The sequence below is a fragment of the Sapajus apella genome, unplaced genomic scaffold (assembly GCF_009761245.1).
Source record: "Sapajus apella isolate SASKATOON/1434 unplaced genomic scaffold, GSC_monkey_1.0 scaffold48, whole genome shotgun sequence".
Taxonomy (NCBI): Eukaryota; Metazoa; Chordata; class Mammalia; order Primates; family Cebidae; genus Sapajus; species Sapajus apella.
Genome location: NW_022436988.1, coordinates 5,108,510 through 5,135,290, shown reverse-complemented (window position 1 = coordinate 5,135,290; position 26,781 = coordinate 5,108,510). Strand labels below are relative to the sequence as shown.

Sequence of the window (26,781 nt, the reverse complement as noted above, 5' to 3'; positions counted from 1 at the left end):
AAAGAAAGAAAGAAAGAAAGAAAGAAAGAAGGAAAGAAGGAAAGAAGAAAGAAAGAAAGGGGAAGGAAGGAAGGAAGAAGGAAAGAAAGAAAGAAAGAGAGAGAGAAAGAAAGGAAGGAAGATAGGAAAAACGGAAGAAGGACAAAGTGAGGAAGATTGCACCAGGATTGCCTCAGATGGGTCTTGCTATAAATAAAATTCAATAATATCAAGAAGATCCTCACAGAGAGAGAGAGGGAGAGAAGGTCAAAGAGACTTTTGTGTGTCCCATTCATGAAACACACTAAAGAGAAGGTTCCAGAAAATACAGAGGAAAAACAAGTGGCTGAATATAAAGTTTTGGTGAGGATAATAAAAATAAGTAATGCCAGAAACTCTTAGAAAACCTAGTGGTTTTCCTTCAAGGGCTTCACTTAACTCCGGAGTGAGTGGGGCTGTCTCCAGGAGCTGTGTCTGATTTTGTCATTTCACAGAGCAGGACACTGAGGCACGGGCCACTGAGACTCACCCGTAAGTGTTAGTGAAACACAACTCGAAGATGTTTATTGGAGAACGTTGAGTATGACTCAGTCGCTCTGTACAGAGCCTCGCATTTTCATCCCGTGTTTTTGGATGAGAAAACAGCATTCGGCACGACCGACAGGCTGTGTTTGCTGTTTGCTTATAACTCCTAAAAAGTGGACTGTCTTGGAAGTTTTATTGTCATTCCCTCGGGGCAGTCGGGTGCGCACGGGCTGGCCGACAGCGAGGAGGTGCTGCCATGCCTGCAGTCGCTCCTCACGGCCGTCGGTGTGCGCAGCTCGGGGAAGCCCACGGCACCAGGAGTGGCTCAGAGGACCCGCTGAAGGTTTCAGATCACTGAGGCAGAGAGGAGAAGCTGGCGACACGGTCTGCGGAGGTTCTGCCTCCACCACCATGGGACTCCAAGCCAGCCCCTGCCTCGGGCCTGTCTGTGTTCCCACAGGGATGTGAAGAGGAATTCCATGGAGCTAGATGGGTCCTAACATGTCTCGCAGGGCTGGTATTTGGAAAAATAATGGGCCGGGAGCGGTGGCTCACGCCTGTAATCCCAACACTTTGGGAGGCCGAGGCGGGTGGATCACGAGGTCAAGAGATCGAGACCATCCTGGTCAACATGGTGAAACCCCGTCTCTACTAAAAATACAAAAAATCAGCTGGGCATGGTGGCGCGTGCCTGTAATCCCAGCTACTCAGGAGGCTGAGGCAGGAGAATTGCCTGAACCCAGGAGGCGGAGGTTGCGGTGAGCCGAGATCGCGCCATTGCACTCCAGCCTGGGCAACAAGAGTGAAACTCCGTCTCAAAAAAAAGAAAAAATGAAAAAAAAAAGAAAAATAATGAAGAGGGAAAGGACACGGCTGTTCCGCAAGGACCCCAGAGGGCCAAGCCTGACGTTTGGGGGCAGGAGTCCCCAGTCTTCCTGACTGAGTCTGTGTGACCTCAGTTCCCCACCCCACCCATGACCTGCAGCTTCCTCCCGCAGAGCTTTGCAAACACCGTTGTGGCAGTAGGATGCTTTTGAGAAATAGCACCTTACTCAAGACCCCGAAGCATGACACGTACGAAAAAGGAGGCATGTGGCTCTGGGTGAGAGGTGGGCCACCCCGCCTGGCACCCCGCCTGCTCGGGCTCCCGTTTCCACCCTCTCCACCCCAAACTCCGAAAACCCCTGTGCGACAGGGGACTGCTGTTGTCTTGTCTCCTCACAGCCTGACAGCCACAATGCTATTACGCTGTAAGACCCCTGAGGCTAGGGACTATGTCCTGTCTTTTAATCTCTAGCTCCCAGCAGCTTTTCTAACCCAAGGCAGCCACGTGCCACATAGTGTTTGTTGAGTGAATGAATGACCTGGGAACTTGTCGCTACGATAATGTGACTAATGAGATTTCCTCAGAAATCTGGCGCAACAAAGATCAACATTTGTTTTGGCCAGGCGCAGTGGCTGATGCCTGTAATTTCAGCAATTTGGGAGGCTGAGGCGGGCAAATCATGAGGTCAGGAGCTCGAGACCATCCTGGCCAACATGGTGAAACCTCTTCTCTACTAAAAATACGTGGTAGTGGGCACCTGTAATCCCAGCTACTCAGGAGGCTAAGGTAGGAGGATCGCTTGAACCCGGGAGGCGGAGGTTTCAGTGAGCAGACATTGCGTCACTGTGCTCCAGCCCGGGCAACAGTGCTAGACTCTGTCTCAAAAAAAGAAAAGACATTTTTATTTGTGGGTACAGGTCAGCAGAGGTTCGGCTCTGGGTATCATTTCAGGGCACGTGGCCACACCCAGCATCGACAGAGCAGGAGAAAATTCTGCACCCACTCTTGGCGGGGGAGGGTGGGGATGCACTGCAAAGCCACCTGGCAAAAGAGGCAAATGTGAAATTCTACAGCAGGGAGAGAAGGAAGAATTAGAAACAAGAATCCAATCGCCACAAACTAGAAAATGGAAACAATAAGAAAGAATGCATCCCTGGCGGGGGAGAGGTTGTTATGGGAGACTGCGTTTCAAGCGTGCTGTAGGCACGAAGCGGGGGATGGATGGAGCCACCAGGTGCTGTGATGCCACGTCCCTCTGCAGCGACCACCACGCAGTGGCCATGAGGACAGCTCATTCTTATAGAGGCGATGGCGTGCCAGGCGTAGGGACCCCATGCCACAAGGCGCGCCCCACAGAGGGATCGAAGCTGTGTGTTCTGCTCCAACAACCACCTGAGCCACCACTCCTCAGAAAATGAGCGGTTAGGAAGGGAGGCTGGCCTGGCGTCTCAAAAGCTGTCAGGATAGAGAAAAATGTGGATATTGTGAGCACCTCAGGCTCGGTGGCGGTTTATCTGAGGATGTAAGGATGTCCATGTAACTGGCATCAGAATCCAAAGGTCCCACCTCCCCTGTGCACGGGTGTGCACACGCACACACTCACGCCCTCCCTCCCTCCCAATCCTTGGAAGGGACTCAATTCAAAGTCGTAAATACACCACATCTGCCTACCTGGGGGCTGCTGTGAGCATCAGACGAGGAAACGCCTGCAGCGCTCCATGCCTGCGAAGTGTCACTCAGCCCCAGTTTTGCTCTTGGGGAGAGAAGAAAAACCCTGCAAGTCCCGAGTGTTTTCAGAAGTTTGTCAGTTTATAGTTTCCTTCTTTTCCTTTCCAAAGCTCCACTCACCCAGGAGAATAATGTAAACACTTGTGATGGCGTTTTCACAGTCCCAGGGGCATTGATCCTGATTGGGAACCTGAAAACAGCTGAGTTATTAATGTTTGACAATGCAGTCACGCAGCACTTACATGTTAAAAATCTTTCATGGTGAATATTGCTTTTATTTTCCAAGCACTTTCTCCTCTGTTGTCTCTTAGGCGAGGAGTCTTCCTCCCAATGAGGGCGATCAGAAAACAGGGGTCAAGGCCAGGCACGATGGCTCACACCTGTAATCCCAACACTTTGGAAGGCCGAGGCAGGAGGATCACCTGAGGTCAGGAATTTGAGACCATTGTGGTCAACATCATGGTGAAACCCCAACTCTACTAAAAATACATAAAAAGAAGTTGGGCATGGTGCCACGCGCCTGGAATCCCAGCTACTCAGGAGGCTGAGGCAGGAGAATCACTTGAACTCAAGGGGCAGAGGTTGCAGTGAGCCGAGATCACGCCACTGCACTCCAGCCTGGGCAACACAGCAAGACTCTGAGAAGAAAGAAAAGAAAGGGAGAGAGGGAGGGAGGGAGGGAGGGAGGGAGGAGGGAGGGAGGGAGGGAAGGAAGGAAGGAAGGAAGGAAGGAAGGAAGGAAGGAAGGAAGGGAGAAAGAAAGAAAAAGAGAAAGAAAAAGAGAGAAAGAAAGATAAAGAAAGAGGAGGGAAGGGAAGGGGAGGGAAGGGGAGGGGGAAGGGGGGAGAGGGAAGGAGAGGGGGAGGGGAGGGGGGAGGGGAGGGAGGAAGGAGGGAAGGAAGGAAGGAAGGAAGGAAGGAAGGAAGGAAGAAAAAGAGAAAGAAAAAGAAAAAGAGAGAAAGAAAGATAAAGAAAGAGGAGGGAAGGGAAGGGGAGGGGAGTGGAGGAGGAAGGGGGGAGGGCGGAGGAGAGGGGGAGGAGAGGGGAGGGCAGGGGAAGGGAAGGGAGAGAGAAAGAGGCCAGGCGCAGTGGCTCAGGCTTGTAATCCCAGCACTTTGGGAGGCCCAGGTGGGCTGATCACGAGGTCAGGAGTTGGAGACCAGCTTGACCAACATGGTGAAACCCCATCTCTACAAAAAAATACAAAAAATTAGCCAGGTGTGGTGGCAGGCGCCTGTAATTCCAGTTACTTGGGAGGCTGAGGCAGGAGAATCGCTTGAATCTGGGAAGTGGAGGTTGTAGTGAGCTGAGACCACACTATTGCACTACAACCCGGGCGACAGTGCAAGACCCCATCTCCAAAAAAAGAGAGAGGAAGGAAAGAAAGAAAGAGAGAAAAGAAAAAAGAAAAGAAAAGGCAGGCCAGGCACAGTGACTCTCGCCTGTAATTCCAGCACTTTGGGAGGCCCAGGTGGGCAGATCATGAGGTCAGGAGTTTGAGACCATCCTGGCCAACATGGTGAAACCCCATCTCTATTAAAAATACAAAAAATTAGCCAGGCGTGGTGGCACGCGCCCGTAATCCCAGCTACTTGGGAGGCTGAGGCAGGAGAACTGCTAGAACCCAGGAGGCGGAGGTTGCAGTGAGTGGAGATAGCGCCATTGCACTCCAGCCTGGGCGACAGAGTGAGACTCCATCTCAAAATAAAAAAAATAGGAAGGAAGAAAAGAAAGAAAAGAAAAGAAAAACAAGGGTCGAGGAGGATCACCCCACTCGCTTCCTGCCTGTCCCAATAGGGAGGTGGGGGCATGCAAGGCACTCTTGCAGGAATGCTTGTATCAAAGACCCCAAATGGCTCAACAGAGGCCCAAGGCTGGCTGGAGTGCCAGGTCTTGGGGGCTGCACGCTCCCCGCCCTCCCATCCGTTCTCTGCTTCCCCCACTCCCCGCAGTTGAGACTGCTCCCTCCTGGGCAAGGGTCTGGTCATTCCCCCTGACACCTGGCCTCCCCTGAACTCCCCCCTGAGAGTCACCTTTCACGCATTTATCATTTGCTCAAAAAGCCCACTCAGCACCCAGGCTGTACCTGATGCCACACTGCAAAATGGAGCCCTGGCTTCAAGAGGCAAGCCCAGCACACCTCCAACGAGGCACAGGCCTTGGGGCAGTGGAAGAGACCTGAGGCCAGCTCCCCATCCCCACCTGCTCCCCTGCCACCTCCCAGGGATGCCTTGAAGCCCAGGTTTCTCCAACTGGGGCCCTCGGGAGCTGCGGGCGAGGGGCTCGAGACACCCTCATCAGCACGTCTTGCTGGAGTAATCACTTTACTTAAGAAGTAAATTGGGACGGGAGGGTTAGATGTTGCTGCTGTGGTCATTGTTGTTCTGAGACAGGGGCCGGCTCTGCCACCCGGGCGGCAGTGCGTGACGCACTGGGCTCAAGCGATCCCCCCACTCAGCCTCCCGAGTTTTGAGTGCCACCACGCTCCATTAACTTTTCAATGTTTTATAGAGATGGGGTGTCCTTATGTTGCCCAGGCTGGTCTCCAACTCCTTGGCTCAAGTGATCCTCCTGCCCTGGCCTCCCAAAGTGCTGGGAGTTTAGATGTGAGCCACTGCCTGGCCGGTGTTAAGTTAAACTATTTGATTGCTGCACAACCTAAAACATAACTGTTATGCTAAGACACATCGGACTGTATTAGAGGGCATGATGTAAAAGTCATGAATTTCTACAACTTAGCCTCAGTGGGTCACAGACTTCTGTTCCCTTCTGCCTGCAATCCCACAGGGATCGCTCTGGCCTGGAGCCATCTCAGGTTTTCCCGAGAGAGCAGCTCCCCAGCCTCCCTCCAGGCCCCACTGCAGAATCGCACCCTCCTCTTGGTCCAGGAGTGCTTGTCCTGAAGCCTGCTGGGAGCCACCGGAGCAGCTCCTGGGTGGCTGACGGAGCCTCCCTCCCTGTGGGGACGGCAGCAAGGACACCAGCCATTAATCACTCTTCCCTCCATTTTGTCAGACCCAGCAACCTCCTGAAGATGCCGCACAAACACACTTAACCTTTAAAGGGCTGGGTGGCAGCCCCAGGGAGGGAGAGCTCAGTGTCCTCACCCCGGAGGTGAGCCCCCTTCCCACCTCCTCTCTCAGACCCTCCTGGTCATGGAGAAGGAGGGAGTTTAAAACAAGAAGGAAGGGCTCCGGGTAACCCTCGCCTACTGTCAAGCTGACAGAGCTCCGGCCACTAAGAATCCAGGAGAGGTCTCCCAAGGAGGATGAGGGTGGAGGAGAGATGTCAGCAGGAGTGGCTGCACCTGTCTGTTACAGCTTCCCCAGGAGCCTCTGCCACTGTGGCCCCTGAGGATGGGGCCCTTCCTGCCGACAGGAGCCAGAAGTAGTGAGGGTCCCAGGCTGGGGACAGGGGCTCTGCCTGGGGCCTAACATCTGGGGGTCAGCTTGGCTGGATGAGGGTCCCCTACCACCCCTTCCCTTTGCCTCCCTCCTACATTCATTCAGCAAAGTGAGCAGCTGCCTCCACGTTCCAGGCATGGCACTGGGGACCAAGGATGAAAGGAGAAAGAAAAGACTGTCCGATCCCAGGGGACTCCTGGTAAGTACAGGGTGGGGAGCAGGCTTGCAAGACATTGTTTCCATAGGACAAATGTAAATTCCAGGATGGGTAGGAAGGAGGCGCTGTGGAGCCCTGCGGGGGAACGGAGCTCTGGAGCTGGAGAGGTGGCTGTCAGAGATGGGCAGCGCAGCAGAGATGTTTGACCTCGGCCTTACGGTATGAGTAAGAGTTCTCTGAGCAGACGGAGGGAACGTGAATGTACTGGCTAGGACCTGGGTGGTGAGGACGTGGAGGCCAAGGCTCGGGTCCCGGCCTCCCCGGAGGGTCAGCGAGGCCAGCGCCGAGCAACACGGCCACGCAGTGGATCCCAGGCTCTGATGGTGGACGCGTTACCTGCCGCTGGCAGCTGGCTTAGCTGCAAAGGGCCCTGCCCACAGCGACACCCTCCTCTGAGGGGCCACAGCCAAAGGCCTGTGCTGACGAGAGACCAGGGCTGGCCGCCCCAGCCCACTCAGGACAGCTCTGAGGGCTTCCCTGGCCAGGCTCTCCCGCAGCCGCTCCAGCTTCCTCCTCCATTGTTCTTCAATAACCATCCTGCAGACTCAGCCTGCTGCCCAGGAAACCAAACCTGTAACACACAGGGTGACAGCAAGGCTGTAATTTAGAAACCAACGGGCAGTAAACCAGATCAGAAATAAAAGCTCCCCATCAGCTGGAAACCCAGACTCATTCCAGTTTCACAGCCGAGGCTCACTCCCTCCGAATGCCCACCATGGAGGACCACAGAGACGGGGGCTTCCCAGGGAGCTGCTCCAGACTCTGTCTCCCACCTCCTGGAGGTTCCCAAACCCTCAACCAGGACACCACACACTCAGCATGCCACCGTAGAATAGAAAGGGTGTGTCCTAAAGAAACACTGTCCTGGCAGACCTGGGACTGCCCGGGGTAAAAGAATGCAGTACAGCTGTAGTGACACAGAAGATGCAAAACCCGGTGTCCCAGGATGCGGAGTAAGGGCACCCAGACGCACGTGCTCAGAATAGCTCCGAGCCACGCCTGCCTCACACCAGAGATGCCGGAAGCCACAGGGTGCACACAGATGGCTTGCTTACCCACCATGCACGTCCTGCTCCGGCAGAAGGGCCCGGCTGAGTTCCCAAGGCAGCAGATGAAGAAAACTCAGCTCTTTTAGAGAGGGAAATCAAGAGGAAACAGACAGAACTCACCTCCTCCTCCTCTTCCTCCTCCTCTCTGTATCCCTGGCTAAGAGGCTCGAGGTCGGAGGCAAATGAATGGCCTTCAGGTGCTTGAGTCTGTCCATCAATTACACTCTCCCGCCCAAGCCATTGCAACCTGCTTTCCATAAAAACTTGAGCCTCTGGCCGGCACTGACCTGACACCAGCCGGGAGTGGCTGCTGAATGGCACTTGTCCCTTTGTTTGTTGTCAGGAAGCTTAGTTGCCAGGGATTTGTTACAGAAGACACCGAGGTGTGTTGTTCATTCACTCTGACCTGTCTGACTACGTTTCTTTGTAGTAGAGAGAGGGAGGCATTCTGCCCTCTGGATTTCTAATGTGCCACACGTGTACGACAATGGCTTACAAGTGCCAGTCCCTGTGGGATGGTTTGTTCCCACGACAATGTGCAGGTGAGCAGGCATCTTCCCCTCTCTCCTCCTCCTTGTCAGACCTCAGGGGGTTAAAGGCTGGGAGCAGGAGGAGCCTCAGAGTGGGGGATGGAGGAGGCCTGAACTAGGACTGGGTGGAGACCGCCCCACAGGTGAGAGGGAGGAGGTGACCTGGGCACAGAGTGGGTTTAGGGTATCCAGCACACAGCTGCCCTTGTGGCTGGGGTAAGGCAGGTGTGAGCCCTCCAGGGACAGCCTGGAGCCAGAGGGTGCTGAAGGGGTCTTACCGTAGGTGGCCTCAAGTAGCAAGCTGCTCACCTTGAATCCCGAGAGTGAGGCCAGGGAGCAGCGTGCACAAGGGCTGGGCCTGGGGTCACCAGGGAGCAGAGGGCAGGGCAGGACAGGGACAGCAGGACCCTGAGGCCCCTCATGAGAGCTGCAGGAAGGACACCTGCAGGAGTGGGCAGCTAAAAACAACAAAGCAACAAGCAGAACCAAGTCAGGGCCTGGCAAAGGGGCCTCAGCCAGGCACTGAGCTTCCAGCCCACCTGTCAGCCCCAGGGCTGGGCCATGCTCCATCCCTGAGGACTCAGGGCCAGGCAAGGCCAGCAGAAGGCCAATTAGGGAGAACAGGAGCCAGATGACTTCCACTCCAGGGAGCAGCACTGTGGCTGGCCCAGGAGCAAGAGGGAGGAAGGGCAGGACAGGGCCTCCGCAAGCCTCTAGGGACAACCCCAGTACCTTCTTTTTCTCTATATATTTGTCTGATCCTCTGGTACAGTGACATTTGGAGGTTCAGAGGTGGCCTGAGCTCAGCTACCTTGGCCGCAGCTCAGGTCTCAGAGGCCTGCAGCTCAGCAGAGCTTCTTACCTGAGATGCTTTATAAAGGTCCCCTCCCAGCCATCCCTGGCCCTGGCCCTCCTAAACTTGGAATGGGGTCTTCCCAGGCTGGCCTGCCCACTAACCTCTGAGAACCCATGAGGGCTGGGTGTGATGGCTCACACCTGTAATCTCAGCACTTTGGGAGGCTGAGGCAGGAGGATCACTTGAGCCCAGGAATTTGAGACCAGCCTGGGCAACATGACAAAAGTCTGTCTCTACTAAAAATACAAAAATTGGCCGGGGGTGCTGAGGCAGGAGGGCTCACCTGAGCGCTGGAGATCAAGGCTACAGTGAGCCGTGATTATGCCACTGCACTCCAGCCTGGATGACAGAGTGAGACCCTGTCTCAAAAAACACAAAGAGGGAACCCATGGGGACCGACATGAGCTTCAGGTCATGTTGTCTGGGTTTGAGAACTCCATCAGGCACTTAGTAGCTGTCCATCTTAGAAGCGAACCTGAGCCTCCATTTCCTTGCATGTAAATGACAAATAACAATGATTAATAGCTACCTCATAAGATTGAGGTGATAATTTTATTTTTTGTACTCTTTTTAAAGTTTTTAAATTTCTGTTGGCACATGGTAGGGGTGTGTGTGTATGTATATATTTGTAGTGTACATGAGATGTTTCATACAGGCATGCAATGTGAAATAAACACACCATGGAGAGCGGGGTGTCTATCCCCGCCAGCATTTACCCTTTCAGTGATAAACAATCCAATGACACTCTTTATTTTAAAATGCATAATTAAGTTATTATTGACTATAGTCACCCTATTGTGCTAGCAACCAGTAGGTCTTATTCTTTTTTAACTAGTTTTTGTACCCAGTAAGCATTCCCACCTCCCCTCCAGCCCCCGCTACCCTTCCCAGCCTCTGGTAGCCATGCTTTCACACTCTGTGTCCATGAGTTCAATTGTTTTGATCTTTGGTGTGATGACTTTTTTTTTTTTGAGATGGGAGTCTCGCTCTGTCACCCAGGATGGAGTGCAGTGTCCCTGTCTCAGCGCACTGCAACCTCTGCCTCCCAGGTTCAAGCAATCCTCCTGCCTCGACCTCCTGAGTATCTGGGATTATAGGCGCGCACCACCAGACCCAGCTAATTTTCGTATTTTTAATAGAAATGGGGTTTCACCATGTTGGCCAGGCTGGTCTTGAACTCCTGGCCTCAAGTTATCCGCCTACCTCAGCCTCCCAAAGTGCTGGGAATACAGGCATGCGCCACCGTGCCCAGTCCTGTAGTAACTTTTTAAACAAGGTACTCAAAGGACTCTTAGCACAAGGCCAAGCAAATCCTAAATGCTCAAAACATGCTTTTTTAAAGTATTATTATTATTGTTTTTATTACCAGTGACACCTTCAGTCCCCGCTACAGAGGGCTGTGGGGACAACCCCAGTATGTTATTTTTCTCTGTATATTTGTCTGATCCTCTGGCGGAGTGACATTTGGAGGTTCAGAGGTGGCCGGTGACTCCAGCTTAAAAGAGCTGTGAAAAAAAAGAGATGAAGAAACAGGAATCATTCCACCAAACCCAGAACCTTCCACACTCCCAGCCATTCTACTGGGAGAGACGCTGATGCCAACCTCAGTCCCCTCATCCACACTGGAGCACAGCCAGGGCCCAGACGTGGGGTTGGTGCGGCAAGACTCACAGCACCCGCCTTCTATGCAGACCCTCTGTCCATCCCAAAGAAAATGAAAACCAGGCAGATGTGGTGGCTCACACCTGTAATCCCAGCACTTACGGAGGCCAAGGCAGACGGATCACTTGAGGTCAGGAGTTTGAGGCCAGCCTGGGCATGGTGGCCTATATCTGTGATCCCAGCTGCTCAGGAGACTGAGGCAGAAGAATTAGTTGAACCTGGGAAGTGGAGTGCAGTGAGCCAAGACTGCGCCATTGCACCCCAGCCTGGGCAATGGAGTGAGACCCTGTCTCAAAAAAAAAAAAAGAAAGAAAATGAAAACTGTTCAGGGCCATCTTCTGATGCTCCTGCTGCCTCTTTTTTTTTTCTTTTTCAGATAGAGTTTCTCTCTTGTTGCCCAGGCTGGAGTGTAGTGTACAATCTCAGCTCACTGCAGCCTCTGCCTCCTGGGTTTAAGCAATTCTCCTGCCTCAGCCTCCTGAGTAGCTGGGATGACAGGCACCCACCACCACACCTGGCTAATTTTTTTGTATTTTTAGTAGAGACAGAGTTTCGACATGTTGACCAGGCTGGTCTCGAACTCCTGACCTCATGTGATCCACCCACCTCTGCCTCCCAAAGTGCTGGGATTACAGCCATGAGCCACCGTGCCCCAGCCAACTCCTGCTGCCTCTTCACCCCTAATTTTTCCCATCTCACCTCTGAAGAGCAGCCAAACAGAAGCTAAAGAGAACTGCTCCAGCTCCTCCCTGCTCGCAGGTCCTGCTCCGACCCAGAGGGGAGTCATGGCCCTGATCTGTCTGTCTTGTCTAGAGGTAGAGGGTGGCTTCTCTGTCCCCAGCAGAACCCATCTGTATCCCTCACCCCCTGAGAACCTACCTTGGCCTCTCCTTCTTGCTCCTCCCTCCCTGGTCCTCCACCTTCAGGCCCCCACGGCTGACAGCCCCTGGTGGTCCCAGGAATTAGCAGGCAGCATTCTGACTCCCGCCTTGCTCCTCGGACCCCTCCCCACACCCTGGCCCATTCTGGTACGAGGGAGATTTGGTTGCCTTCATTATCGACTATAGCACAAAAACACAATAAAATAAAATGAGTGTTTTCTCAGCGAAAATCCATTAGATGAGTTACTGTTGTAATTTAATAATGGGATGGGAAACTAGAGCACATTACTGAAGTATATAATTAAAGTGAATCTATTTTAAAGTCCTTTATTGCTCAGTAGCTCTCAGACCCCAGTCTCTCTTTCACCTTCACTCCCCTCTTCCCGAATCCCCCTTCCCTTTTTCTGAGGCTGAGGAGGGGGGCTGGGTGTCACAGGTTTCTTTGAAGTTGTCAGGACCTCGGTGGCAAACAGCTTCCTGCTGTTTCCAAGGGAGGATCCTTGGCCCAGCACCCTGAGGCCCCAGGCAGGCCTCCCTCTGTCAGAGCAGGGGCAGAATGAAGCTGCTACCGACTGACCCAGGACCCGGCTCTGCTGGATCCTGGGGAGTGAGGCTTGATTCTTGCCCTAAAAGCTAAGTCGGCCAAACTGGGCAGAGGGTGGTGAAGGGGAGTGGGGAGATGTCCGCACTAAGGACACTCTTCCCCAAGGACAGCGGCCGCTGACTCTTGCACCTCAGATTTGCCAGTGACCGCCAACCCCAAAACAGTATTGTGGTTAAGAGGCAGCAGGAAGCTAAGGCTCAGAGAGGTTTAGAACTTGCCCCGGGTCATAGAGCTGTAAGCGTCAGAGCTGGAATTTGATCTCAGGCACTTGACATAGGACCAGCTGCCTCCAAGAAGCTCCCAAGTCTGGATTCCTGTGTGCTGGATGTAAACGCCAGCAAGCCTGGCCAACTCTTGCCCATTTTCAAAGGAGGAAAGAGGAGAGGAACCAAGCGGCTACTACCTCCATGCTCATTTTCTGCTTTCTGAAGAAGGAGAGCCCCAGGAGTGGCACAGTCAAGCCAAACCTGAATCCTGCACGCCCCAAATCCTCTCCCAGTTCTGCCCCACCCCCTCCTTGGTAAAGAGATGTTGCCTTCATGAGAAGGGCCAGGCTATGTCCTTGGGGGGCTCACTGGAAGCCCTAGCACCTGAGATTGACCTGGCCTGCCATAGGGAAGGGGATGCTGCAGCCGGCCAGCTCAGGACAGGAAGGGGCCAGCCACGCCTCTGATCACTTAAAGTGAGCTTGATGAAAGAAGTTTTGCGATTCATTCAAACGCAAGATGATGCATTTTTCCCCTTTCCAGAGCCCCCAGACTGCACTCAGGGATCTCTGTGCTACTGGCAGCCACGGAAAACCAAGTGACTCAAATGAAGCCACACAGACGCTTTGAAATCGCAGTGAGCTCCTGGCATGAGAGAGAAAATAACTCCCAAGGAAAACTCCCCCTGCCCAATGATAGGTTTTCCAGGGAAAGTTGGACCTCTGGAGATCCCACGCTGTCAGAGAAACCACTATCCCACCCCAGTCCCAGGCACGAGTCCTGTCTCCCTCCTCACCCAGCGCAGAGCCAAGCTTCTGCAACCGAAAGACCACCCAGGGCCCCAGGCGGCTAGAGGATGCTAGAAAGAGATGCAGGCTTTACCAGGCTCTGAGTCCATGCAAATAGATGCAAAGTGATATGCAAATCCAAGCTTCTCTTTCTGAATCTCAAGTTGTCATCTGGTGGCTGAGCCCTTCCAGTGCTCTGAAGGCCACTGTCTCCTTCCAGCCTTGTGCACGTCAAGGACAGGGAGCTCTGGCGATGGAGCGAAGGGGCAGGTGCGCAGGGCTTTGTGGATGGCAGGGGCAGGATGGCTGCTGGCCCCCCTGCAGGCCTGACAATGCCTCGGGATGCCGGACCCAGTGCTGTGTTTCCTGGAGCTCAGTGGCTGTCACTTCCTTCTCTGCAGCCTTCCTTCTCAGCTCCAGAGAGGTGCCCCAAGTCATGGACCTCAAAGCCCCAAGGGAATGCCCCAGCCCAAGGCACCTCCAGGCTGAACGCACAGTGACTCCAGGAATGCGGATGCCACACTCACCCCTCACCTGTTTGGCTGCAAGAGGTGGTTGTTGAGCCCGCGTACCTCTGAGTGGAATTCTCCCCAGGATTTTCAAGTTTGGAGCCACCTTGGGCTACGTCCCATATGAAGGAAGAAAGATAGATGGCGGGGCATGCCCTGCCTGCTCAGCTGGGACTGTGCCTCTGAAACCACCCTTCAGTGCACTCAGAAGTTCAAGAGCTCAGGGCTCCCTCTCAGCCCCAATCTGGCATCTGTTCCCAGGTGGGAACACCTAGAACCTGCTTAGAAAGCGCTTCTTGGAGCGTGTAAGAGCTGCAAGGCTCTGAACTAAAGAAGGAGCCAAAATTCATAACGATGGTGACAAAGACACCAGGAGCAGAGGGGCCGGCCTTGGAGCAGCCACTTACAGGACTGGCAAGGGGAGAGCTGAGAAGGGAAGGAGCTCTGGAGGCAAACGACAAGCAGGCAGTGCAAGAAAGCTTCGAAAAGGGTCACGGGGTAAGGGTGGGGGACAAAGACAAACATCCCCAGCCCTACCCTCCAGCTCCATCTGAGGTCTAGCCGCCATGCCCATGGAGCTCAGCATGGAGCTCAGGAGGACCCAAGGTCTCTCTGCACAGCCGCGGCCCCCAGCAACCCCAGACACCCGGTCAAGGCTTCTGGCTTTTCTCTAGACTCCCTTGTCCCTGCAATACCTCCTCACCTGAGATGAGAACAGTCAGGGTGGGGGTGAAAAGGTAGAAGCCCCGGTGTGTCCCGCTTTAGAACTCCGTCAGGGCATGGCCTTCTAAACCCTATGGCACTGGGCTATTGCCTGGGGTGGGAGGTGCCATCAAAGGTGCAGTCCCTTCCCTGAGATGGCCCAGGCAGTCACCTTCTTGCCTCATGCAGCCTGAACAAGGTCCTGTTGGTCCTGTCATCTGCCCCACTCTCCAGAGGAAAAGTGCGCTGTTTCAGAAATCACCCTCCGATCAGTGGATATGAATACTGTTGATGCCCACAAAGCTGTATTCAAGAACACGATGTGCTTCTCCGGGCATGAGCACGCGCGGCGCTTCCGCTGCAAGCAGGCTCTGCGCTGGCCCCAGGGTTCAGGGAAAGCCAACAGGGGGAATTTTCTCTGGCACATCCCCTGTTCCCTTCCCGTCCATGCCCATGCTGGCTCTGTGCCTTCTGCAATTAATTTCAAAATTGGGACTTCCCATTGCTCCTCCATGGTGAACATGACCCCGGGCACAAACAAAGCCCTGAGAAACGATAGGATAATTCACCAAACTAAATTGAAAGCGAAATCCTGACACTGAAGCTACTCCCCCATATGGACAAGGTGCTGGCATCTCCCCTGATCATTAGGCAGCCCCCTCTGGGTAGTGTTGGTGGCAGCAGAGTACTGTGGACTGAACTGTGTCCCCTCCAAATTCATATGTTGAAGCCCTAACCCCCAAACCTAACAATGTGTTGGTATTTGGAGATGGGGCTTTGGGGATGTAATTAACATTAGATGAGGTCATGAGGGTGGGACCCGTTGATGGAATTAGTGCCTTAATGAAGAGATACCAGAAGAATCACTCCCTCTCTGCCATGTAAGCACACCGCAAGAAGGTGGCTGTCTGTAGCCCAGGAAGAGAGCCCCATCAGAGCCAACCATGCTGCTCCCCGATCCCAGACTTCCAGCCTCCAGAACTGCAAGAAAATACATTCCTGTTGTCTAAGCCCCAAAATCTACGGTATTGTGTTCCTACATGTGCTTTTTAGAGCTGATTAATAGGCATGGAATAAGGTTTGCTCTAGAAGCCACAAATAACTCTGTAGAAGCAAAACATGGAAACAGGAGTCTCCTCTGCCCCAGATGCCAGGACGGGAGCCATCTGGATGCTGTCTGGATTGCACACTTTCCCTGCCACCCTCCTGTGTGTCCACAGCCGGCTCTGCTGTGATCTACCTGGACAGCAGCTACCAGCCAGCCTGCTGGGTGCACAACCCCAGGTGCGTGTCCTCGGTCCACCATGCGGGGCTTTCAGCTCTGAGCTGTATGAGTGGGATGAAGAGCCAACAGAGGAAGTTTGAGCGACACACCCCCATGTCCCAAGTGCACGCTCCACTGGGCAGCTCCTGGAATTTCTACCGACTCTGCATGTTGGTTGAGGGAACACCACAATTGCTGCCATTATAAACAGCCTGGGTGCAGGAGTGGGCTGGAGGAGGCACACACCTGCTGGTGGTGGGGAAGCGGGGTTTCAGTCCAGCTGGTCCTCTGATTAAAATCCTACCTTACAGCTTCATTACGTTGGTCACACTCCTAGCTATGTAACTAATGCTGTGCTTTATTGAGAACTTTCTACAGAACAAGCATTTCGTTAAATACTCGCATGCAATATTTCATTTATTTATTCTGTGAGGAAAAGGGAGATACTATCTGATATGGTTTGACTCGGTGTCCCCATCCAAGACTGATCTCGAATCGTAATCCCCGTGTGTCCAGGGAGGGCCCTGTAATCCCCGCGTGTGGAGGGAGGGAGGTGATTGGATCACAGGGGCGGCCCCGCCCGCCCCCATTAACTCACTTATGATAATGAGTGAGTTCTCACGAAATCTGATGGCTAGATAAGTGTTTGGAAGCTCCCCCTTTGTTCTTGTCTCTCCTGCCGCCATGTGATGAAGGGGCTTGCTTCCCCTTCACCTTCCGCCATGATTGTAAGTTTCCTGAGGCCTCCCGACCCAAGTGGAACTGTGAGTCAATTAAACCTCTTTCCTCTATGGATTACCCAGTCTAGGGTATGTCTTTATAGCCATGTGAAAATGAACGAATACACTATCTCTACCTCCATTTTATATGTGAGAAAACCCAGGCTCATGGAGGGCAGATAACACATCTAGCACGACGCAACTAAGAAGCAGTGAAGCTGGATTCACAGCCAGATGTTCTGGCTCCAGACGCTGCATCTTCATCACTGTCTGCTGGAGCCATCCCTGCTGTCACTCCTGGAACAGCAGCCAGCACATGGAAGGCTGTCAGTGAGTGGTGGCAACCCTCTCACCCCATGCTCACTATTGTAGCGTGGCCTCTTGTGTAAGTCAGCCAACCTAAGCTCCCACATAGGGTCTCTGCGTGGGGTTATTAATTCGCTTATTAGTTAGGGCTGCATAACAAATCATGCCAATACACAGTGGCTTAAGACACCGATTGGGGAAGGATCTGTTTCCAAACTCATGTGGTTATTAGTAGAATTCTGTTTTTTGGTGTGTGTGTGTGTTTTTTTTTCATCGTTCACTGATGCCTTTTATTTTAAGCACAAAACCACTGGGGATCTTGCCTGTGGCCACCCCGGAGATGACACTGGAGGCTCATATTGCTCCAGACACTTGGTGGAAAGCGAGGCGAGAAAAACAACGATTCGGGCCAATTGCATGACTGCAAAGCTAGGGCTGCCACGAGGGCTCCGGGGAGCCTGGCTTCTGTAGAAGTTCTAAGGAAGCAGTGCGAACCCCACGGTGGTGGGCGAGGGGAGCTAACTAGCTGGGGCCCCTGCAGGTGTTGGTCGGGGGGCCTGGAGCTGCCCGAGCTGACACGAGGGGAGGAGTCTAATTAGCCAACAGGCGACTGAAGGGCTGGCCTGCCCACCGCTTACTTGGCCAGGGGGTTTCTGAAGTTCCTGCCAGCAAACAGCCTTGCTGCCCAGCTCCTCTTCAATTCTGAGGAGCTGGTTGTATTTGGCCAAGCGCTCAGATCGGCAAGGGGCACCAGTCTTGATGTGCCCAGTGCACAGCCCCACCACCAGGTCGGCGATGAAGGTATCTTCAGTCTCCCCAGAACAATGAGACACCATGACGCCCCAACCATTGGCCTGGGCCAACTTGCACGCCTGCAGGGGCTCGGTCACGGAGCCAATCTGGTTCACTTTGAGCAGGAGGCAGTTGCAGGACTTCTCATTTGTGGCCTTGGCAATCCTCTTCGGGTTGGTCACTGTGAGATCATCCCCCACCACCTGGATTCCTTCACTGGCTGTGAACTTCTGCCATGCTGCCCAGTCATCCTGGTCAAAGGGATCTTCGATAGACACCACTGGGTAGTCCTTGATGAAGGACTTGTACAGGTCGGCCAGCTGGTCAGGTGAGATGTACCTGCTGGGGTCATCTGGAGACTTGAAGTCCAGGTCATACTTCCCAGACCTGTAGAGCTCAGAGGCCACCACATCCATGCCGATGACCACCTTATCGGTGTAGCCAGCTTTCCCAATTGCAGTCTTCAGCAGCTCCAGGCCTTCCTTATTCTCCAGGACGTTGGGAGCAAACCCGCCTTCATTGCCCACATTGGTGGCATCTTTCCCATATTTTTCCTTGATGACATTCTTCAGGTTGTGGTAAACCTCTGCTCCAATGCACATGGTTTCCCTGAAGTTTGCGGCACCCACTGGGAGGATCATGAACTCCTGCATGCCCAGCTTGTTACCAGCATGGGAACCACCAATGATGACGTTGAATGCCGGCACTGGCAGGATGACTTCGGAGTTGCCAACCAAGTCGGCAATGTGGCGATACAGAGGGACCCCCTTCTCTACAGCACCGGCTTTGCAGACAGCGAGGGACACCCCCAGAATGGCATTTGCACCAAACTTAGATTTATTTTCTGTTCCATCCATCTTGATCATCGGTTTGTCAATCTTCTGTTCTGTGACATTCAGTTTCTTGCTAACCAGGGCAGGCGCAATAGTTTTATCGATGTGCTCAACAGCCTTTGAGACACCCTTCCCTATATAGCGAGTCTTATCATTGTCCCGGAGCTCTAGGGCCTCACAGATACCAGTTGAAGCACCACTGGGCACAGCAGCTCTGAAGAGACCTTTTGCGGTGAAGAGATCAACCTCAACAGTGGGATTCCCACGAGAGTCAAAGATCTCCCTGGCATGGATCTTGAGAATAGACATGATGGATTTCTAACTGCCAGGTTTCGTCGCCTGGGAGAGAAGTGGAGAGTCGTTTTCTTTCTTTTTTTTTGAGACAGAGTTTCGCTCTTATTACCCAGGCTGGAGTGCAATGGTGCCATCTCGGCTCACTGCAACCTCCGCCTCCTGGGTTCAAGCAATTCTCTTGCCTCAGCCACCCAAGTAGCTGGGACTACAGGTGCGCGCCACCATGCCAGTTTTTTTTTTTTTTTTTTTTTTTTTTACGGGGTTTCACCATGTTCACCAGGATGGTCTCTATCTCTTGACCTATTGATCCCCCCACCTCGGCCTCCCAAAGTGCTGGGATTACAGGCGTGAGCCACTGCGCTCAGCCCTTTTTTTTTTAGATGGAGTTTTGCTCTGTCGCCCAGGCTGGAGTGCAGTGGCACAATCTTGGCCCACTGAAACCTCTGCCTCCTGGGTTTAAGTGATTCTCCTGAGCAGCTTGGATTACAGGCGCCCACCACCATGCCCAGATAATTTTTGTATTTTTAGTAGAGATGGGGTTTCACCCTGTTGGCCAGGCTGGTCTTGAACACCTGACTTCAAGTGATCCGCCTGCCCTGGCCTCCCAAAGTGCTCAGATTATAGGTGTCAGCCACCACGCCCGGCCGGAATTCTGGTGTTTTTGCAAGCTGTTGAACTGAGAGCCTCAATTTCTTGCTGACTCTCAGCTGGGGGCTGACCACTCAAAGCTCCTTCACACCTGCCCGCTTCCGTAGGCAACTCACAATGTGGCCACCTGTTTCATCAAAGCCAGCAAGGAGGAGAGGAATGCCATCTTCCTTGCTAGATGGATTCCTATATGACAATCTAATTGCATGGTCCCCACCCACACTCAAAGTGAGTGAACCACACAAGGGCATGAGCAGCAGGAGGTGGGACTTAATGCAGGACACCCAAGAGTCTCCCAGTCTAAGTGTGACATGACAGTCGCAGATGATCATGTCCCAGATCCACAGATGCAGGAGGAGAGGCAAGGGCAAGTGAAGGACTCACCGAGGCCAGCTTAGTGTCAGTATTCACATTTCGGATTCCCACCAACACCTGTGATGTTGCCCAGCCACGTGGACACAACCAGTAGATAAAGATGCTGTTGCTATGGAGTCCTGGCATAGGCAGACCAGGGCCAGAAATGATCAAGGTAATTTGCAAATATCAAGGCAATCGACCCTAGACTGTGAGCCCCATGAGCCAGGAGAATACGCGTTTTCCTCACTGCTGCATCCCAGCACCTAGCAGTGCACAGGACTGCTTCCTGCCCAGCCAGTATCTGCTGGGTGAAATGAATGGACCCACTGATGGCAGCAATCGGAAGTGGCTTCCACAGAGGGTCATTTGTGAGAAGGGGGAGAAGGCCGGAGAGGAGGCGTGGGGTAGGTAGCCAGGCATGGGACAGGTAGTATGCCACGCTTACCCCTCTTCCACGCCTGTCTCCTCATCACAAATGGAGAGTAAACACAGTGCCTCACACCTATAATCCCAGCACTTTGGGAGGCCGAGGCCGGCGGATCACCTGAGGTCAGGAATTCAAGATCAACCTGGCCAACATGGTGAAACCTCGTCTCTGCTAAAAATATGAAAATTAGCCAGGTGTCCTGGCATGCACCTGTAACGGCAGCTTCTCAGGAGGCTGAGGCACAAGAATCACTCGAACCCAGGAGGCGGAGGTTGCAGTGAGCTGAGATCGTGCCACTACACTCCAGCCTGGGCGACAGAACAAGACACCATCTCAAAAAAAACAAACAAATCAGAAAAATGGTGAATAAAGAAATGAACTATCCAAGGAGCCAGAGAAATCCTCCAAACACCTCGCTGGCCTGTGCTAGTTTCCAAGGAGATAATACAGCCACAGAAAACACAGGGAAACTCGGGCTGCGTAGGGCAAGTAGGGAGATGATTTTCCGCCTGGAGCCTGGACTCCCCTTCCAAGCCACAGACCTTCACCTTTAGGGAGAAAGAAAAGGCTTATCATGTGATAAGAGTCCTCGTTCAAAAAAAGGAAATGTAGCCTCGTCAAAAGCCCAGTGGCAATACTTCCCTAACACAATGCATGCTGGTGACAACGTCTAAGGAAGACTTTTTATGACAGGGACGTAATTGTAAAAAAAAAAAAAAAACATTAAAAAATTGGTTTCAATGCTTTGCCATCCAAGAGTTCATTTGTTTCCTCATTCATGCACTAAATAAGCCCCTAATTAATCTTGAACCTCAGAGAAAGGCGACTAGATTGCCATTTTCTCCATAAGGACGCACTTCACATTTTGGGAAGTTTGAAGAGGCTCTTCAGCATTTTCCTTTAGTGGTATTTTATCAGCATTTTAGAGAACTTCATTAGGCTGCCGAAAGCTGCTAATTGCATTACCATATTTTGAAGCCTCATGGGTTCCGGTCAGATTCCTCGTTCTCCCAATCCTCCCACTAATCTGCGGGTTTGACACGTTGGAGATCCACCCATTGGGGGAGAGGCCACCGCTCACGCCAGCGGGGACCATGTTGCTTTCTCTTCTCAAGGAAAATTTAGCTTCAAAAGTCATTGTGACGTCACCACTCCCTGGGAGAAAAAAAAACCTCCAGCTTTCCAGCCAAGAAAAGAAAAACAAAAGGGCTGTGTGTGTGCATGTGCGTGTTTGTGTATAGATAGATAGACATGAATATAGATGCACAAATGTGTGTTTAGAGAAATAGAAATATAATCTATATGCACAGATAGGAATAGCTGGATGTGTGTGTGTAGATATGAATATATGCATATATGTGTGTAGACAGATATAAATATACGTATATGTGTGTAGATATGAATATATGTATATATTAGTATATGTATTTATGTGTACATAGATATGAATATATGTATATATTACATATATATGAATATATGTGTATATATGGAGATGGATATGAATATGCAAGTATGAATATATAAATATGTGTATATATAAGTAGATGCGTGTATGTGTATACACGATGTGTGTGTATATCTGAATATATGCACAGAGGTATATATGTAGACAATGACTGCATATGTGTCTCACGTGTGTACTAAATGATGATGCTTATATTTTATCTGGATTCTCCCCTCTGTCTAAAGAAAATTTCAGTGGAAAACTTATTTCCAAACCTAGGCAGCTGAACACCCTACCAGGAGCTTCACAGGCATTATCTCATTTAATCCTCTCTACAAACTTGTGAAGAGATAAATACTATTTCTGTCATTTTGCAAAGAAGGAAATGGATTCTCAGAGTTCATAAGTCACAGAACTCACAAGCAGTGGAGTCAAAACCTGAAGCAAGGCCTGGGGAGTCGCCAGCATCCGTGCTTAGTTGGTAATATTCTGCCTGGGAGTCAGGAGTCCGGGAGGTGACGGGCCTGGGTCCACGCCGGCTCCATGTCCCCTCACAGGCATCTTCACCCCTGTGAGCACCGATTCCTGCCGACGGAGTGATGCTGTCCACCCTGTGGAGATAAGAAGATGAAATGAGATAAAACATGTAAAGCAGTAAACCCTGGCATGTCCACCAGCTGCTCGCACCGGGGCAGCCCTGACCGGGGCAGCCTGGCCGGGGGCATCTCAAAGACAGCTGAACCCCATAAAACCAGGGCAGCCACCCCACGTCCTCAGCAGACTCCAGCCAACACACAAATCTGGGTCCTGCCAGCCGGCACAACTCAGAGACAGGATGGGGACAGTCCCATCTTCTGGCTTGAAAAGACCTACCCGGTTCCCCTCTTCTAAACCTCACCCCTAAAGTCTAAATAAACACTGTATTAAGTCCGGTCCCCAGCCGGGCAGTGACACTTTTGCCCCTCCTGCTCCACTTCCAGTCTCCAGAGTCTTTTTTCTTCTAACACGAGTGCCTGGGACCCAGAGGCCACTTTTCAAGGAGCGCTCCTCCACTTGCCTTCTGTCCTCCCTCCTCCCCTCCTGCTCCACTCCCCAACTCTGGGGCTCCATGCAAGCACAGCAAGGACAGAGCTGGGCTTCAGGGCAGCAGAAAGAGAAGACTGAGAGACCCCCTCCAGCTGTGGCCTCGGGTCCCTGAGATTGCCACCTGGGGCATGCCAGCAGCAACTGAGGAGGGTTTTAGCCACTGACTGGGCAAAGAGGCTCTGTGCTGACACAATCACAGCCGCTGGGAATACAGGGCCTCTGGGCCAGCACTGCCCAAGGGCCATCTGAGTCTTTGTTAATCACAAAATGAGGAGACTCCCCTACCCCAGGCTACCAGGCAAGGGCCTCCTGGTCTGCCCAAGGAGGAAAGGGACAGCAGGTGGCCACAAGAGTTTCCAGGGCAAGACCCAGCTGGTTCCCTCTTGCCTGTGACCTGCTCGCCAGGAAGCCCAGACGGTGTGTGCCATGCCCAACAAGCTGGCGGCTGCCCTTCCACCAGTCATGGGGGGTGCTGTCTGCGGGGTGTTGGCTACAGTGGGTCTGATGCCTGGAAATCTCTGGCTTCTCTGCTGCCTTGGCGGGATTGGGAGATAAGCAGAGGGGTTTCCGGTTTGCAGTGTAGGACCTATGTCTTACTCGGGGAGGATGGCAGCAAACGGGCTCGGGAAGTTGCTTGCACAGGAACCTCCAGACGGAGCGGGTATCGTTTCCAGCTTGGGTTTTGCAGTCAGGCAGACATGGGTCCACGTGTTGGCTCTGCCACACCCTACATGGGTGGCCTTGAGCAAGTGACACACCCTCCAGAAAACCGTTTCCTCCCTTGCAAAATGCAGCTGAGATAGTCACTACTTATAGGATTGCTAGAGGATTAAATGAGATTCAATGACAATTAAATAAAGGTCAAATAGGACCAGTTGTTCCGCAAGTATTTCTTGAGCGGCTACCCTGGGCACTCAGGTCCCTGGCCCCATAGGGCAGATGAACTGCTGGAGAGACACATAATACAGAAGGAAGCCAGCAAGGACAACAGGACTGACTGCAGTCAGCACTGCGGAGAAGGAGATGTCATCATGAGAACGGCAGGGACCGGCCGGGGGTCAGTGCAGGCCTGGTGCTTGGGCCAAGGGCTAAGGAATGAGAGGAGCCAGACGGGTGAGCGTGGGAGACCCAGGCAGAAGGGGGTGTGCCAGCCCTGAGTGGGAAAAGGCTTGGTGTGTTGGAAGAACTGAAAGTGGTAGTGGTCAGTGGACTCGGACAGCGGGGAGCAGGGTGAGCCATGCAGGCCCTGGGCTCAGGCTCCATCATTGTGGGGTGGCAGGCCTCAAAGCAAGGGTGCCTGGCCATGACCATGCCTTTTCCCACTGGGAGGGCTTCCCCGGAGAGCTTCCTCTCCTGCCCCAAGGAGGCTTTCCACTGACAAATCTACATATGGAGGCCAGGAATGGCCGCGCACAGAGAAACCCCAAACGTACCCAGATCCCATCCCATCCTAGGTCCCGGCCTCTAGAGCTTAAACAATGTCATGTGCCCTGAACCGCTGTTTTCTATTCTACCAGGGAATCCTATTTCATTCTGATTTCTCTTTTCACTGATCTCACTAGAAACTCAGGCCAAGAGAAAACACATCATACAAGACAGCTAGGAACCATTTTCTATTCCAGACCATTCACATTCTTTCTCTTTCTCTCTCTTCTTAGACACACACACACACACACACACACGCTGTCTAGCCATAAGGGCTAGCCAAGAGCTATGGTGAGCCCTAAAAATTCACAATAACGGCCAGGCACGGTGGCTCACACCTGTGTTCCCTTTGGGAGGCCAAGGCGGGCAGATCACCTGAGGCAGGAGTTCGAGACCAGCCTGGCCAACATGGTGAAACCCCGTCTCTACTAAAAGTACAAAACTTCGCTGGGTGTGTTGGTGGGTGCCTGTAATCCCAGCTACTTGGGAGGCTGAGGCAGGAGAATCACTTGAACCCGGGAGGCAGAGGTTGCAGTAAGCCAAGACCGAAATACTGCACTGCAGCCTGGGCGACAAGAGCGAGACTCCATCTCAGAAAAAAAAAAGATTCACAACAGCACAACTATTTCCACACCTGTGCAACAATAACCTACCACAGTCTTCACCGCCAAAGAGTGATTTTTTAAAAAAACAAGCTAACACACAAACCCAATAAAACAGTTGTAAAATGTGGGAACTGTGGGTTTTACATGTAAAACATGCACATGCACACACGCACACACACACACACACACACACACAGATATGCCCATATACATGTATCTGCCTCGGGCAATGAAATTAGCCAGGTGATGCCCCTGAAGTACAGACTTTTGTCCCATTTAACAGAAAGGAATTCAAGCCCCCATCACTTACTCCAGGGAACAAGGTGACTGAGCTGGAGGGCCAGGTGACACTGACAGTGGTCCCACACTCTGATATCTCCCGGAGCTTTGTTTCCTGACAAGTGACACTTTGGGCTTGCCTTTTGTCCTGGCTCGCTGACCTGAGAACAGGGACCATGTCTCCTATATCCTTCATATGGTAGAGGTGCCCACGAAGCACGATGCAATCGCCCCAAGGCATAGGTTGGTAGAAATCAAGGTGTGAAAAGGGTGACTTGGGGTCCCCACAGCACCGCCCTCTCCTCCCTCCCATGTCAACACTGTCCCACCTCCCACGTCAACACTGTCCCACCTGACTGGAAGCCCTGCCCCCCCCACACCTCACCCCAAGATGAAACACCCAACTCAGACATCAGCGGGCTTCTTCCAGGCGATAAATTTCAAAACAGAAACGTAGGGAACCAGCACGGACAGCCCGCTTGTCTTCTGAGTAGGTATTTCCAAAGCATTGGCTGTTCAAAATCACTATTATTTTACAAAACAAAGCACTTTCTAACACCAAAAGGTGGAAGGGATGTATTCTCAGGAGACGGAGCTGCCCTTGAAAGGACCACGCCCAGCCTGGTGAGAAAGTCACCACTCTGTCCTGGTTCTTTCCATGGAGCCTCCAACCGCAAACCCGCATCAGAAGCCGGAGCAGCGTTTAGGAAGCGCCTGTCCGGGAAGGCCAGCGTGCCAGGGGGGAAAGGAGCCAGGCCAGGAAGCCAGAGGCAGCGTGAGAGAGCGGCAGCTGCCAGTCAGAAGGGTGCAGATGCGGAGGAGGTGCCCGGAGTCCTGACCAAGAACGCCCGCCCCGGGAGCTGGAGTCCAGCGCTGGGACGCCAGCCAGGCTCGGAGCAGGCTTTCTCCTAGAGAGCTGGGCAGGGAACTGCAAGCCCTAAAGCCTCCTCTGGACCCCGAGAGCCTCTCAGTGTCTCAGTCCGACAGCAGGTCACAAATCGCCTTCCAGGCTGGATCTCCACCGGGTCTCTAATTTTACACATTGGACTGTGGTCTCATTTTCCAGTCGTTTCCTGCGAAACTCAAGAACACGGTTGTCAGGATGATTCGGAGGAAACAAGGAGGGCTACCTGCCATCTCAAGGCTAGTAGGAGACCCCCCCAACTTCCTTGACCACCCCCCCATCCCACCTGCCACGCCCACAGCCTGTGGAGGCAGCCCTGCAAACATCAGCTAGAAAGGGGGGACAGCCAGCCCGCCACCTCACAGACACCCCCATCCTCCACTCCACCCCTAGTCCCACACCCCACCCAGCCACACACCTGGCACCCAAGAGGGGAGTGCCTTTTCCATGCCAGGCACACACGTGATTCTCCTCCACCAAAGCGTCCGGCCTGTGGGCCTCTCGTCACTAGGCTGCATGGGAGGAAACAGGGATTGGTCTTGGAGGCTTTCCTGCTCCTTCCCCTTCTCCCCCAGGCCCCCTCTCCCAGCCTTTGCCCTGCCTCTCCTGTGCGGTTCTATCTGGGGCGTTGACGATGTTTAAGTGTGATCAATGGCTAATCCCAGTGGGGCCTGGCTCTGGCTTCGATCTGGTGAGGGTCACTGGGGAGGGGCTATAAAATTGGGGGTGCCCAGGCCTCATCCCAGAGACCCTGATCCAACAGGTCTGAGGTGGGACCCAGGCATCGAAGGTTTTCAAGGGTCCCCCCAGAATTCTAGTGTGCTGTTCAAGTGAGAACCTCTGGTGCCAAACACCCAGGAGACACCCGTGGGACCCCTGTGTTAGCAAATTGTCTCCCAGTGTTGTCATCTGGACAGAATGAAGCTCTG

General features: G+C 52.9%; 2 long non-coding RNA genes and 1 pseudogene across 3 annotated transcripts; all 3 read right to left on the bottom strand.

The window, feature by feature from the left end:
* Positions 1–6,534: 6,534 nt before the first annotated feature.
* On the bottom strand, positions 6,535–8,193 carry LOC116525586. Its single transcript, XR_004257736.1, has 3 exons — positions 7,735–8,193; positions 7,016–7,250; positions 6,535–6,604 (listed from the first exon to the last, which is right to left on the bottom strand). It is a non-coding gene; the product is annotated as an uncharacterized LOC116525586 (long non-coding RNA).
* Positions 8,194–10,300: 2,107 nt separating this feature from the next.
* LOC116525585 lies at positions 10,301–26,183 on the bottom strand. The gene is made up of 3 exons (XR_004257735.1): positions 25,586–26,183; positions 21,974–22,164; positions 10,301–10,619 (listed from the first exon to the last, which is right to left on the bottom strand). It is a non-coding gene; the product is annotated as an uncharacterized LOC116525585 (long non-coding RNA).
* On the bottom strand, positions 17,028–18,733 carry LOC116525584 (annotated as a pseudogene). The gene has a single exon (XR_004257734.1). The product of XR_004257734.1 is annotated as an alpha-enolase pseudogene (transcript).
* Positions 26,184–26,781: the final 598 nt, after the last annotated feature.